Source organism: Salmo salar, chromosome 08, assembly GCF_965601325.2.
Source record: "Salmo salar chromosome 08, fSalSal1, whole genome shotgun sequence".
Classification (NCBI taxonomy): Eukaryota; Metazoa; Chordata; class Actinopteri; order Salmoniformes; family Salmonidae; genus Salmo; species Salmo salar.
In genome coordinates this window covers 35,498,945-35,514,014 of record NC_138298.1, presented here as the reverse complement: position 1 = coordinate 35,514,014, position 15,070 = coordinate 35,498,945, and the positions used below count along the sequence as shown (strand labels likewise).

The 15,070-nt window shown below is 42.9% G+C and overlaps 1 long non-coding RNA gene and 1 pseudogene across 1 annotated transcript; both read left to right on the top strand.

Annotated features, from left to right (window-relative positions):
• Window positions 1-535: 535 nt before the first annotated feature.
• Window positions 536-1,710, top strand: LOC145881547 (mitochondrial import receptor subunit TOM5 homolog; annotated as a pseudogene).
• Window positions 1,711-4,674: 2,964 nt separating this feature from the next.
• On the top strand, window positions 4,675-11,191 carry LOC123733151 (uncharacterized). The gene is made up of 3 exons (XR_014393110.1): window positions 4,675-4,772; window positions 10,728-10,757; window positions 10,989-11,191. It is a non-coding gene; the product is annotated as an uncharacterized LOC123733151 (long non-coding RNA).
• The last annotated feature ends 3,879 nt before the right edge of the window (window positions 11,192-15,070 follow it).

Below are 15,070 nucleotides of genomic sequence, written 5' to 3'. Positions count from 1 at the left end.
GTCAGGCTGCTCTATCAAATATCAAATCAAAGAGTTAATTATAATATAATAACACATAGAAATACGAGCCTTAGGTCGTTAATATGGTCAATTCCGGAAACTATAATTTAGAAAACAAAACGTTTATTCTTTCAGTGAAATATGGAACCGTTCAATATTTCATGTAACGGGTGGCATCCCTAAGTCTAAATATTCCTGTTACATTGCACAACCTTCAATGTTATGTCATAATTATGTACAATTCTGGCAAATGAATTACGGTCTTTATTAGGAAGAAATGGTCTTCACACAGTTCGCAACTTGTCAGGCTGCCCAAACTGCTGCATATACCCTGACTCTGCTTGCACAGAACGTAAGAGAAGTGACACAATTTCCCTAGTTAAAAGAAATTCATGTTAGCAGGCAATATTAACTAAATATGCAGGTTTAAAAATATATAATTGTGTATTGATATTAAAGACAGGCATTGATGTTTATGGTTAAACCCCCTAAAATAGGCCTAGCGACGTCCCTGCCACCAGCTAATTAACTAAAGATGCTGAAAATTGAGAGACTCGGGCCGAAGATGGACCCGGAAGAGATGAAGAGGAAGATGTGGTGTCATCGGTCAGGAACTTTCTCCTCTATGTCTCCCTGCTCCGAGTCAGTAAGTATTGGACCAGAAGCTAGTCGGGTTTCCCTATGATGTCAACTGTGTAGCCTGGCAGGTCCCAGATCTGTTTGTGTTTTTGCCCAGAGTCATGTATTCATATCTAAATACATGGCTCTGCTTTGGTCTATTCCATTGATATTGTCAAACTGAACATTACATTGAACATGTTAGTCATTTAGCAGACGCTCTTATCCAGACAGACTTACAGTAGTGAGTGGATACATTTTCATACGTTGCATTGGCAGGACAATTCCATTAGTAGTAGGGAGGAGAGCAGAAACAGCCTAACACCTACGCTGATACTGTGTAACCTGTCTGCAGTCAACTAGCCATCCCGACTGAAGTGAAGGCCTTATTACAGAATGACAACACCTTCTCTTTCGTCGGCATGGCAACCTGTAAACATGTCAGTGGTGTCACAATGTTGCACAACAGCAGCAGAACATTCCATGGAGGGTCATTGTATCATTACACAGTGTCACTGTCAATTCTACTGTATTGGTACATGTGGTATTACAATACATTAGAAGATCTGTAGACGGCAGCATTGAAACAATTTCCAACACATAGTCAACTAGCAACCTGCTTTGTTTCAGTGCTGTTTAAATATCCCAATTATTTTATTCTGCTGTTAGAGGCCATCAGTAGAGACAGTCAGGAAAATAGTATTTTTTCTGTCAAACCATGGGAAGTGTGTCTATATAGGTAAGTACATATACAATTAGGATTTTACTTTAAGGTTAAATGTACTGTAACTGTCTAGTTGTGAAGAGAATCTAAATATGTTGTTTATTGATCTCCTCTCCATTCTAGCACCATACGTTCTGTTGTTTACTGATCTCCTCTCCATTCTAGCACCATACGTTCTGTTGTTTACTGATCTCCTCTTCATTCTAGCACCATACGTTCTGTTGTTTACTGATCTCCTCTCCATTCTAGCACCATACGTTCTGTTGTTTACTGATCTCCTCTCCATTCTAGCACCATACGTTCTGTTGTTTACTGATCTCCTCTCCATTCTAGCACCATATGTTCTTCAGAAGCTGGTCAGCATGTGAATAGAATCCATCTTCTCTCACCCTCTCCCCACAAGACCTACATCACACAAGATGCTTCAGAATAACAACAACAACAAGCTGGTGAAGTTGCTACCCAACAGGAACAGCCATGACAACAACAACAAGCTGGTGAAGTTGCTACCCAACAGGAACAGCCATGACAACAACAACAACAACAAGCTGGTGAAGTTGCTACCCAACAGGAACAACCATGACAACAACAACAAGCTGGTGAAGTTGCTACCTAACAGGAACAACCATGACAACAACAACAAGCTGGTAGATGCTTCTAGAAAAAACAATCAATTTGGAAACATTATGAAAAAATTAATGTCTCCACCATGGATGTTTAAGTTATATAGTCTACCAAGTGTTAATGTCTCCACCATGGATGTTTAAGTTATATAGTCTACCAAGTGTTAATGTCACCAGCATGGATGTTTAAGTTATATAGTCTACCAAGTGTTAATGTCTCCACCATGGATGTTTAAGTTATATAGTCTACCAAGTGTTAATGTCTCCACCATGGATGTTTAAGTTATATAGTCTACCAAGTGTTAATGTCTCCACCATGGATGTTTAAGTTATATAGTCTACCAAGTGTTAATGTCTCCACCATGGATGTTTAAGTTATATAGTCTACCAAGTGTTAATGTCTCCACCATGGATGTTTAAGTTATATAGTCTACCAAGTGTTAATGTCTCCACCATGGATGTTTAAGTTATATAGTCTACCAAGTGTTAATGTCTCCACCATGGATGTTTAAGTTATATAGTCTACCAAGTGTTAATGTCACCACCATGGATGTTTAAGTTATATAGTCTACCAAGTGTTAATGTCTCCACCATGGATGTTTAAGTTATATAGTCTACCAAGTGTTAATGTCACCACCATGGATGTTTAAGTTATATAGTCTACCAAGTGTTACCCTTTTTTGGATAGGGGGCAGTATTTTCACGGCTGGATAAAAAACGTACCCGATTTAATCTGATTATTACTCCTGCCCAGAAACTAGAATATGCATATAATTATTAGCTTTGGATAGAAAACACTCCAAAGTTTCTAAAGCTGTTTGAATGGTGTCTGTGAGTATAACAGAACTCATTTGGCAGGCCAAAACCTGAGAAGATTCTGTACAGGAAGTACCCTGTCTGACCATTTCTTGGCCTTCTTGATCATCTCTATCCAAAACAGGGGATCTCTGCTGTAACGTGACACTTCCTACGGCTCCCATAGGCTCTCAGAAGGCGGCAAAAAGCTGAATGGTGGCTTTGCAGGCCCTGGCTGAAAAACATTAGCGCATTTGGATAGTGGTCGATCAGAGAACAGAGACTGGAGGCGCGTGCACGAGGCGACACCATGTTTTTATTCTTTCGTCTTTGAACGAAAACAAAGACTCCTGGTCGGAATATTATCGCTTTTTTACGAGAAAAATAGCATAAAAATGTATTTTAAACAGCGGTTGACATGCTTCGAAGTACAGTAATGGAATATTTATAATTTTTTTGTCACGAAACGCGTCGGGCGCGTAACCCTTCGTCACCCTTGGATAGTGTCTTGAACGCACGAACAAAACGCCGCTATTTGGATAAAACTATGGATTATTTGGAACCAAACCAACATTTGTTATTGAAGTAGAAGTCCTGGGAGTGCATTCTGACGAAGAACAGGAAAGGTAATCAAATTTTTCTTATAGTAAATCTGAGTTTGGTGAGGGTCAAACTTGGTGGGTGTCAAAATAGCTAGCCTGTGATGGCGAGCTATCTACTCAGAATATTGCAAAATGTGCTTTCACCGAAAAGCTATTTTAAAATCGGACACCTCGATTGCATAAAGGAGTTCTGTATCTATAATTCTTAAAATAATTGTTATGTTTTTTGTGAACGTTTATCGTGAGTAATTTAGTAAATTCACCGGAAGTGTTCGGTGGGAATGCTAGTTCTGAACGTCACATGTTCTGTCCTTTTGTTATTCTACTTGAATAAACTCAAGTCTTGAATGTAGTTTGAATTAATTTATTTCCATGTAAGGTTGTTGTTTACAGACACAGCTGTAAACTGACCTGACCCCAACCCTGACATACAACATCAGGTCTGTCGAAGAGGAGGGAGAAGGGTGGAAGTGAGCAACTGGGGGAGACAGGACATGAGGGAGAGAGAGGACTAACTGACAGACTGGTTTGGTAGAAGGAGACAGGACAGGAGGGAGAGATAGGACTAACTGACAGACTGGGTTGGTAGAAGGAGACAGGGGAGGAGGGAGAGAGAGATGAGAGAGAGATAGGACATATTGACAGACTGGGTTGGTAGAAGGAGACGAGAGGAGGGAGAGAGAGGGTGAGGAACATAGTGTGTAAAAGGTGAATAACTTGTCTCTGCAGATGAAGATAGCTGACGTTGACAGCACCAGGGCTCAGCCGTCTAGTTACCACAGCTCACACTATTCTCTGATCCGTTCTGCATGTTTCCACATAACTGAGTTCCTGCAGATTGTGAAAAACAGGATGTGTCACACACTGCGGTCACACCAAAACAGCTCTTGGCTGTACGCCCAGACTTATCAATAAGTCACACAAGACAAGTTTGTATCAGTGAAAAAACACTAGCATTTAACAACATACAATTATCTAAGTAACAAAAACAGCATAGCATGTCTAATTTGTAATTTACCACCACACCTGTTTTGTTGACTTGGGTAACAGTCCTCTAGCTTCTACACCACAGAAAGTTAGAGGTGACTTTCCCAAGTCAAGCACTGACAATTAGGTAAGATATTATAGGACACACTATGTGTAACAGCTGCTCTGTCAGCAGTTTCCTGTGGAGTTTTTCTAATGTCAATGTTTCCTGTAGGTAGGTGGGTTTAACTGATCTGATTTGCTTAAAAGTTTGTCACATCATAGAAGTCAGGAAGTATTGAGATAGAAGTAATATAGCCGAGCAGTATTTCTCACTCTCAGTCCACTCACTCATGACAGTACACTTGTTTCGGTCAGTGGAGCCCCAGTTAGAGGCAGATATGATACCTGCAGTGATATTGACGATCCTGTTCTGGTGTACAGGTAAGATGCTGTTATACTGATATACACTTGTGACAGTTACTGAGAAATGTTTTGATATTGTAAGATATATTATCATTTGCAGGGTTAGTAAAGAACATGCAACTGGAAGCAGACAGTAAAAATCTGTCACAAAGCAGGACAATGATGTGATCACCTGTAAATGTACTTTACTGTAGCCTAACTGTCCATCTGGGGACAGGCACTAATGTCAGTTAACTTGTTATGGATAGGGGGCAGTATTTTCACGGCCGGATAAAAAACGTACCCGATTTAATCTGATTATTACTCCTGCCCAGAAACTAGAATATGCATATAATGATTAGCTTTGGATAGAAAACACTCCAAAGTTTCTAAAACTGTTTGAATGGTGTCTGTGAGTATAACAGAACTCATTTGGCAGGCCAAAACCTGAGAAGATTCCTTACCTGAAGTGCCCTCTCTGACCATTTCTTGGCCTTCTACACTTCTTTATTGAAAACTGAGGATCTCTGCTGTAACGTGACACTTCCTACGGCTCCCATAGGCTCTCAGAAGGCGGCAGAATGTTGAATGATGACTTTGCAGGCCATGGCTGAAAAACAGTAGCGCATTTGGATAGTGGTCGATCTGAGAACAATGAGACTGGGGGCGTGTGCACGAGCCGACACCATTTTTTATTTTCAGTTTTTGAACGAAAACAACGACTCCCGGTCGGAATATTATCGCTTTTTTACGAGAAAAATCGCATAAAAATTGATTTTAAACAGCGTTTGACATGCTTCGAAGTACGGTAATGGAATATTTTGAAATATTTTGTCACGAAACGCGCCGGGCGCGTCACCATTCGGATAGTGTCTTGAATGCACAACAAAACGCCGCTATTTGGATATAACTATGGATTATTTGGAACCAAACCAACATTTGTTATTGAAGTAGAAGTCCTGGGAGTGCATTCTGACGAAGAACAGCAAAGGTAATCCAATTTTTCTTATAGTAAATCTGAGTTTGGTGAGGGCCAAACTTGGTGGGTGTCAAAATAGCTAGCCTGTGATGGCGAGCTATCTACTCAGAATATTGCAAAATGTGCTTTCACCGAAAAGCTAGCGGAACGTCTAGATGTAAGAGGTTGGTGTGATGGTCAGTGTTATTAGAACCAAGGTAAGACCCAAATGCAGACAACAGGAGCAGGCAAAGACAGGTCAAGGCAGGCAGGGGTCGATAGTCCAGAGTAAGCGGACAAAGGTACAGGATGGCAGGCATGCTCAGGGTAGGCAGAGGTCGGTAATCCAGAAGAGGGCAGAGGTACAGATCAGCAAGCAGGCTCAGGCAGAGTGGTCAGGCAGACGGGCTCAGAGTCAGGACAAGCAGAGTGGTCAGGCAGGTGGGCTCAGAGTCAGGGCAGGCAAGGGTCAAAACCAGGAGGACAAGAAAACAGAGACTGGGGAAAAAGCAGGCGCAGACACAAACCACTGGTTGACTCAAACAAATACACAGGGGATAATGGGGAAGATGGGCTACACCTGGAAGGGGGTGGAGATAATCACAAAGACAGGTGAAACAGATCAGTGTGTGACACAATGTTCCCTCTAAACTGCAGATAAATCAGCCAACAGTGAGAAGCACGAGATTGAACTTCACTAAATGTTCTAGAACAGTGGTCACCAACCGGTTGATCTCCATGGCATTCCTAGTGGATCGCCAAGCATTTCTGTAAAAACCCACGATAAAGCCTTGTGTTCCTATTAATGGGGGGGTCTCGGGCTGATGGCAGTAGGTGCACCTGATTCAGTTGCCCTGCACGCCGGGTAGGCAAACTGTTGCCATATTGAACCATTTGATGTGTCTGAATGTACAAACTGCCTTTCTGGCTGGCCCAGAGAGCAAATCAAGTGCACTATAGGGCTACCGCTGGCCAATCGGATGTAGCCAGGAGTGGTATGGTGTTGATATCGTGTAGTCATAGTAACCAGGAGTGGTATGGTGTTGATATGGTGTAGACATAGTAACCAGGAGTGGTATGGTGTTGATATTGTGTAGTCATAGTAACCAGGAGTGGTCTGGTGTTGATATTGTGTTGTCATAGTAACCAGGACTTGTATGGTGTTGATATGGTGTAGTCATAGTAACCAGGAGTGGTATGGTGTTGATATGGTGTAGTCATAGTAACCAGGAGTGGTATGGTGTTGATATTGTGCAGTCATAGTAACCAGGAGTGGTATGGTGTTGATATGGTGTAGTCATAGTAACCAGGAGTGGTATGGTGTTGATATGGTGTAGTCATAGTAACCAGGAGTGGTATGGTGTTGATATGGTGTAGTCATAGTAACCAGGAGTGGTATGGTGTTGATATTGTGCAGTCATAGTAACCAGGAGTGGTATGGTGTTGATATTGTGCAGTCATAGTAACCAGGAGTGGTATGGTGTTGATATGGTGTAGTCATAGTAACCAGGAGTGGTATGATGTTGATATGGTGTAGTCATAGTAACCAGGAGTGGTATGGTGTTGATATTGTGTAGTCATAGTAACCAGGAGTGGTATGGTGTTGATATTGTGTTGTCATAGTAACCAGGAATGGTATGGTGTTGATATGGTGTAGTCATAGTAACTAGGAGTGGTATGGTGTTGATATTGTGTAGTCATAGTAACCAGGAGTGGTATGGTGTTGATATTGTGTAGTTATAGTAACCAGGAGTGGTATGGTATTGATATTGTGTAGTTATAGTAACCAGGAGTGGTATGGTGTTGATATGGTGTAGTCATAGTAACCAGGAGTGGGATGGTGTTGATATTGTGTAGTCATAGTAACCAGGAGTGGTATGGTGTTGATATGGTGTAGTCATAGTAACCAGGAGTGGTATGGTGTTGATATTGTGTAGTCATAGTAACCAGGAGTGGTATGGTGTTGATATTGTGTAGTTATAGTAACCAGGAGTGGTATGGTGTTGATATTGTGTAGTCATAGTAACCAGGAGTGGTATGGTGTTGATATTGTGTAGTTATAGTAACCAGGAGTGGTATGGTGTTGATATTGTGTAGTCATAGTAACCAGGAGTGGTATGGTGTTGATATTGTGTAGTTATAGTAACCAGGAGTGGTATGGTATTGATATTGTGTAGTTATAGTAACCAGGAGTGGTATGGTGTTGATATGGTGTAGTCATAGTAACCAGGAGTGGGATGGTGTTGATATCTCTGGCGTACCGTTGGACACTGCTGTTTATCTGTATTATTGCCCTGTCTGGAGAATGTAGCTGGGATCATATTTCTGAATTCCCAGAATGCCCTGTTAGGGTGAAAGAGGTTGAGGAGTCAAGGATCAGGGCTGCACAGCAAGTCTCCTATGTGGAGGTGGTGAAGAGAGTTGAAGGGAAAGAGGCCACAGTTCTGAAGAAGATATGGAGGTGGATGTACCACAACCAGTTGTAAATGTTATATGTCAATCAAGTGATCTGGATACACTTATTGTGGAAAAGGTGGATTTTATAGCATTTACAGCCACAGTTATTCATTGTACTGCACATTATTATAACTGCAGCAGAGAAGTTTTTGGGCCTCCAAGACTTACGGCAGAAGCACTTCAAGGACTACTGTCACCAGGAAATGTCCCTCCATCACAGGATCCCTCTGAGCCTGTGTAGGGACCTGATTAAAATAGAAAAGCAGGCTGATTTAGGGAGATAGGGAGGAGAAAAGAGAGGAGAGGAGAGGGGGAGGAGAAGCGGAGAGGGGAATAAGAGAAGGGGGGGGAGATGCAGAGATGGGAATAAGAGAAGCGGGGGGAGAAGCGGAGAGGGGGATAAGAGGAGCGGGGGAGGAGAAAGGGAGGAGAGGAGAGGGGGAGGAGAGGAGAGGAGAAGAGAGGAGAGGGGGTAGGGGAGTAGAGGACATGAGAGGGGCTGAAGAGAGAGACGAGGAGGGGGGGAGAATAAGAGGGGGAGGGGAGAAGAGGAGAGGGGGAAAGAGGAGAGGGAGAGGAGAGGGGAGAAGAGGAGAGGGGGTGAGCGAGAGAAGAAGAGAAGGAGAGAATAGTAGAGGGGGAGAAGAGTAGAAGAGGAGAGGGGGAGAAGCGGAGAGGGGGAAAGAGGAGGGGTGGTGGAGAGGGGGAGGAGAGGAGAGAGGGAAGAGAGGAGAGGGTGAGAAGGGGAGAGGAGGAGAATAGGAAAAGAGTAGATGAGAGTTGGAGAAAAGAAGAGGAGAAGAGAGGGGGAGAAGAGGAGACTGGGAGAAGTGAAAATGGAGAGAAGAGGAGAAGAGAGGGGTAGACTAAGAGGAGGAGGAGAAGAGAGGGGGAGGAGAAGAGGCGAGTGGGAGAACAGGAGAGGGGGAGAAGAGGAGAGGCGAGGGGGAGAAGAGAAGAAGAGGAGATGAGAGAGGGGAGAAGAGGAGAAGAGGCGAACAGAGTAGAGGAGAAGAGGAGAAGAGAGGGGGAGGAGAAGGGGGGAGAAGGGGGAGAAGAGGAGAAGAGAGGGGGAGGAGAAGAGGGGGGGAAGAGGAGAAGAGTGGGGGAGGAGAAGAGAGGGGGGAGAAGAGGAGAAGAGAGGGGGAGGAGAAGAGAGGGGGAGAAGAGGAGAAGAGAGGGTGAGGAGAAGAGAGGGGGAGAAGAGGAGAGAAGGGGGAGAAGAGGAGAAGGGAGGGGGAGGAGAAGAGGGGGAGAAGAAGAGAGGGGGAGGTGAAGAGGAGGGTGGGAGAAGAGGAGAGGGGGGTTAGAGATTGGAGAGGGGGAGAAGAGTAGAGGCGAGGGGGAGAAGAGTAGAGGCGAGGGGGAGGAGGAATGGGAGAGAAGAGGAAGAGGAGAGAAGAGGAGAAGAGAGGTGGAGAAGAGGAGGATAGAGGGGGAGAAGATCAGAAGAGAGAGGAGGAGAGGGGGAGAAGAGAAGAGGATATGAGGAGAAGGGGGGAGAGGAGAAGGGGAGGAAAGGAGTGGGGGGACTACCACCTAGTGGCCATAAGTGGAACTGTCCTGTCAGTGTGTTTTTACTGCTGGCTCAAAACAACACATGACCTGCATACATGATATGATTCATGTGTGAGTACTAAAAGCATATGAATATAGTATTTTATAGTATATTTATTATATATGTGGGTCTGATAAGTAAACACTCTTAATGTTTAATGTTTTAGCACATTGTTTGCTGTAGCGTTAACAATCATTTAAAACATCCCCAAACCCTTTTTCCTCCTCCACCAAACTTTACAGTTGACACTACGCATTGGGGCAGGTAGCGTTCTCCTGGCATCCGCCAAACCCAGATTTGTACGTCGAATTGCCAGATGGTGAAGCGTGATTCATCACTCCAGAGAACACGTTTTTACTGCTCCAGAGTCCGATGTAGGCGATCTTTACACCTTTCCAGCCGACCCTTGGCATTTCCCATGGTGATCTTAGGCTTGTGTGCGGCTGCTCACCATGGAAACCCATTTCATGAAGCTCCCAACAAACAGTTATTGTGCTGACGTTGCTTCCAGAGGCAGTTTGGAACTCGTTAGTGAGTGTTGCAACCGAGGTCAGCCGCCGTTGTTCCTAGATGTTTCCACTTCACAATAACAGCACTTACAGTTGACCGGGGCAGCTCTAGCAGGGCAGAAATTTGACCATCTGAAAGTTGGCATCCTATGATGGTGCCATGTTGAAAGTCACTGAGCTCTTCATTAAGGCCATTCTACTGCCAATGTTTGTCTATGGAGATTGCATGGCTTGATTTTATACATCTGTCAGGAAGCGGTGTGGCTGAAATAGAATCCACTAATTTGAAGGGGTGTCCACATACTTTTGTATATATAGTGTATGTACACATGGGTGTTGTTGCACCATACCAACGATAAGCCTGTCTTCCCCATCACATCATGAAAGGTCATGTTGATGTTCATTTAACCTCTGTCTCTCTATTCCTCTGACTCCTCCCTTTCTCCTTTGTTTCTCTCTATCTCTCTGTCTCTTTCTCTCTCTTTCTCCTCTGTCTCTCTCTTTCTCCTCAGATCTCCAGGCTCAAAGCGTCAGTCCACCAGGTAGGTAGAGTATAAATCTACAGTGATTATAGCAGTTCAATATTAGTCAACTTTATTATCCCACATGGAGAAATTCATGTGTCCATACAAACCATTCTAAACCCCAATAACAAGTAGTGTTTTATGGAACTACTAATACTTGTCAACCACAAAGCACTACTGCTGTTAGAATAACAGAATCACTGTCATCATCTGTCCTCACCACTGTGTTTTCCTCTCTGCTGTTTACAGCTGAACACTCAGTCAGACTGGTGAATGGGACCACTTCCTGTTCTGGGACAGTGGAAGTCTTTTCCAGAGGAGAGTGGTTGGGTCTATGTACTGTGGGGTGGAGAATGATGATAGAGGTTAAGGTTGTGTGTAGAGAGCTGGACTGTGGGAATCCTGTAGCTGAATCTAGAGGACCTCTGGCTGAAGATGGAAGAAGAGGAGTCATACTATTTAGTTGTAGTGGAGATGAGTCTTCTATTAGACAGTGTGTCATCATAGGAGAACCTGGTGTCTGTATTGGTAGATATTATCATCATGTGACCTGTTCCGGTAAGAGACTGGTCATATTGAGAGATGTATTTATACATTATACAATATTACCATGTATCATGTTTTATGTGTTTTTATTTCATTTAAATAGAGGGAGAGATGTCAGATGTATTTAAACATTATATTTGTGTTTGTCATATTGGTTTATGGGAGATGTTCATGGGCAGATCATTGTAGTTCAGATGGTACTGAAGTGAAGCTGCCTGATGGATGTCCAGCTGTTTATTTTCTATAAAGTGAAGTGAACTTATTCCTGTCTCCTGCCTGCATTATTCCCAACCCTATCCTGAGTGACTAAGAACCCATTTCTACCTCTTACAGTATCAAACATAGCAAACTACAATCTTTTATCCAACATATTTGTGTTTAGTCCTTGACAGTGTCATCAACAACACTGATTGAATGTTCAACCAAGTCTTTTTCTCCAGAGTCTGTGCGGCTTGTGGATGGAGCTGGTCTCTGCTCTGGGAGAGTGGAGGTGAAGTCCAATCAGTCCTGGGCCTCAGTGTGTGAAGCTGACTTTGACCGGCAGGATGCAGAGGTAGTCTGTGGGGAGCTTGGCTGTGGGGCTCCTGCAGCTCTACAGGGGGGGCTCTATGGAGAAGGTGAGGGTCAGACCTGGGATAAAGAGTTCCAGTGTAAAGGCAAAGAGTCCCTTCTCCTGGACTGTGACACCTCAGACAGAGAAAACAACACCTGTCTACCTGGTAATGCTGTTGGACTCACCTGCTCAGGTAAGAAACAGTTTGTCTCTCAATCAACATTGTTTCTCACCTGGAGTGAAGAATATGAGAGACAATATAGGTGTGTTTTAGTGAGAAAATAGTAAGATTACTGTCTCTCTCTTTTCTTTTCTCAGAGCCTGATGATGTGAGGCTGGTGGGAGGAGGCAGTCGCTGTGCTGGTGGAGTGGAGTGGTACGACCAGGGAGAGTGGAGGACTGTGGGAGCTGAAGACAGGAACCAGAGGGATGTAGCTGCAGTAGTGTGTAGACAGCTGGGTTGTGGCTCCACTGTTTCAGTTCTACCTGGAAACACCACTGGAGGGTTTGGAGTTGACTGTCATGGGGATGAGCCTGTACTGAAGGAGTGTAGGAGAATGTATGATCTCTATCCTGGACTCACAGTGATCTGCTCAGGTAATAACAAGATATTGTAATTATATTCAACTATTTCCTTCATCCATACAACTTCCTCTGCACCTCTCATGATGACTGCTTAGCTTGTAAGTCTGCTTTGCAAAATAGATCACTCAGTCAAGTAGGAATCAAATACAACTTAAATATCCCAGAATGCTTTTGTATTTGAGTGTTATCTCAGTGAACGTCTCTACTCACTACCACTGTCACATGTCATGTTATTGTCATATCTAAATGAGGAAAGTAGTTGAGGAGCTACGTTTTCTTTTTCTCTCCTCTTGTTCCAGATGTCCTGCTTAAGCCTGATATCAACATATGTTGTCTCAGTGACTGTAGGCCCACTACTCATGTTGCCCTGTGAGGGAGGGTGGCTAGCACTGTTACATGCTGATGTTATTGTCATATCTATAGGAAACTAGTTGAAGAGGTTTTTCTTGTTCTCTTTTATTGTTACAGATCTCCTGGTCCAGCCTGATATCTCCCTGACTGACTCAATGGGAGGGGTCTCCAGGGGCCACCAGGGGCCCGAGGTGTTCAGGGGCTACAGCTTCACCATCACCTGCTCCACTCAGCCACAGTACTCAGGAGGCTCCTTCCTCCTCACGTTCACCGGCTCCAACAGAACCCAGACCCAGCCAGCTGTCAATCACTCTGCTGCCTTCCTCTTCCCTGCTGCAGATGACTCCCACCAAGGGAACTACAGCTGTGTTTATGACAATTATGTTTTCTCTCATGACTTCTCCTCTGAGAGTGAGCTCCTCTCCCTCACCATCACAGGTAACTGAACATGAACCAGACTTATAACTTTGTCATTGACAGATTTCCCACAGATCTATGTGATGATGATCAGTCCCCTCATCAAAGGTGTTTCTGTTTGCAGCCTCTCCTCTGCCAGCCTTCATCATCAGACACGTTGTAGTGCTGCTGATCCTACTGACAGCCATCACCACCTTATACCTGTACTACAAGGTAAAGACATTTACTCAGACGTTACAAGTCATTTAAACTAGAGGGAGAGGGTGAGGGGGAGAGGGAGGGAGAGAGAATGGAGATACTAGAGAGTAAATGTCTGACTGTTGGTGCTGTGTCTCCCTAGCCCACCAGGAGGCAGAAGAGAGTGAACAGGGTGAGCAGCATGGATCTTTATGTCAATGCCATGGAGATGGTCTCTCTGAGCTCCAGAGCTGAAGCTGGACTGGGAGAGGAGAGAGCAGCCCAGGGGACAGAGTAGGAGTAGAATGAAGCTGACCCTACATGCTGATCTTAGGTCAGTTTTGTGTTTTAAATGGATGGTCAGCAGTGGACTGGTGTTTAAAATGTGGTGACAAACCTGAAGTGGTTGTAATTTTAATAACAAGTTCAGAATTAGTTTATCTTTCTAGAACCTTGGAAGAAATCTAAAAGGAGTGACTGCAACCACCATTATTCCTTTTAGTTTGGTTTTTACCACCAGAGAAACATGGGGTTCCGGGTAACATGGGGTTCTGGGTAACATGGGGTTCTGGGTAACAAGGGGTTTGGGGTAACATGGGGTTGTGGGTAACATGGGGTTTGGGGTAACATGGGGTTCTGGGTAACATGGGGTTCTGGGTAACATGGGGTTCTGGGTAACATGGGGTTTTGGTAACATGGGGTTCTGGGTAACATGGGGTTCTGGGTAACATGGGGTTCTGGGTAACATGGGTTTTGATTATTTTAAGAGAGTAGCTCAATTACGTCTGTTTTGTGTTCCAGAATAAATTGAAGTTTTTAATGTATTGCTTTTTGCTTTTGTCTTAGATTCTTATTTAGTGTCTCTTAATGTCTTTATCTTATTTAGTGTCTCTTAGATTCTTTATCTTATTTAGTGTCTCTTAGATTCTTTATCTTATTTAGTGTCTCTTAGATTCTTTATCTTATTTAGTGTCTCTTAGATTCTTTATCTTATTTAGTGTCTCTTAGATTCTTTATCTTATTTAGTGTCTTAGATTCTTTATCTTATTTAGTGTCTCTTAGATTCTTATCTTATTTAGTGTCTCTTAGATTCTTATCTTATTTAGTGTCTCTTAGATTCTTTATCTTATTTAGTGTCTCTTAGATTCTTTATCTTATTTAGTGTCTCTTAGATTCTTTATCTTATTTAGTGTCTCTTAGATTCTTTATCTTATTTAGTGTCTCTTAGATTCTTTATCTTATTTAGTGTCTCTTAGATTCTTTATCTTATTTAGTGTCTCTTAGATTCTTTATCTTATTTAGTCTCTTAGATTCTTTATCTTATTTAGTGTCTCTTAGATTCTTTATCTTATTTAGTGTCTCTTAGATTCTTTATCTTATTTAGTGTCTCTTAGATTCTTTATCTTATTTAGTGTCTCTTAGATTCTTTATCTTATTTAGTATCTCTTAGATTCTTTATCTTATTTAGTGTCTCTTAGATTCTTTATCTTATTTAGTGTCTTAGATTCTTTATCTTATTTAGTGTCTCTTAGATTCTTTATCTTATTTAGTGTCTCTTAGATTCTTTATCTTATTTAGTGTCTCTTAGATTCTTTATCTTGAAGTGTCTCCATTATTAGTCCATGTATTATTATAATCATCTGTTCATTCTTTGTATTTTGAAACAATTTTTAATAAAGGGGTTTGTTGTTGTTGTTGTTCA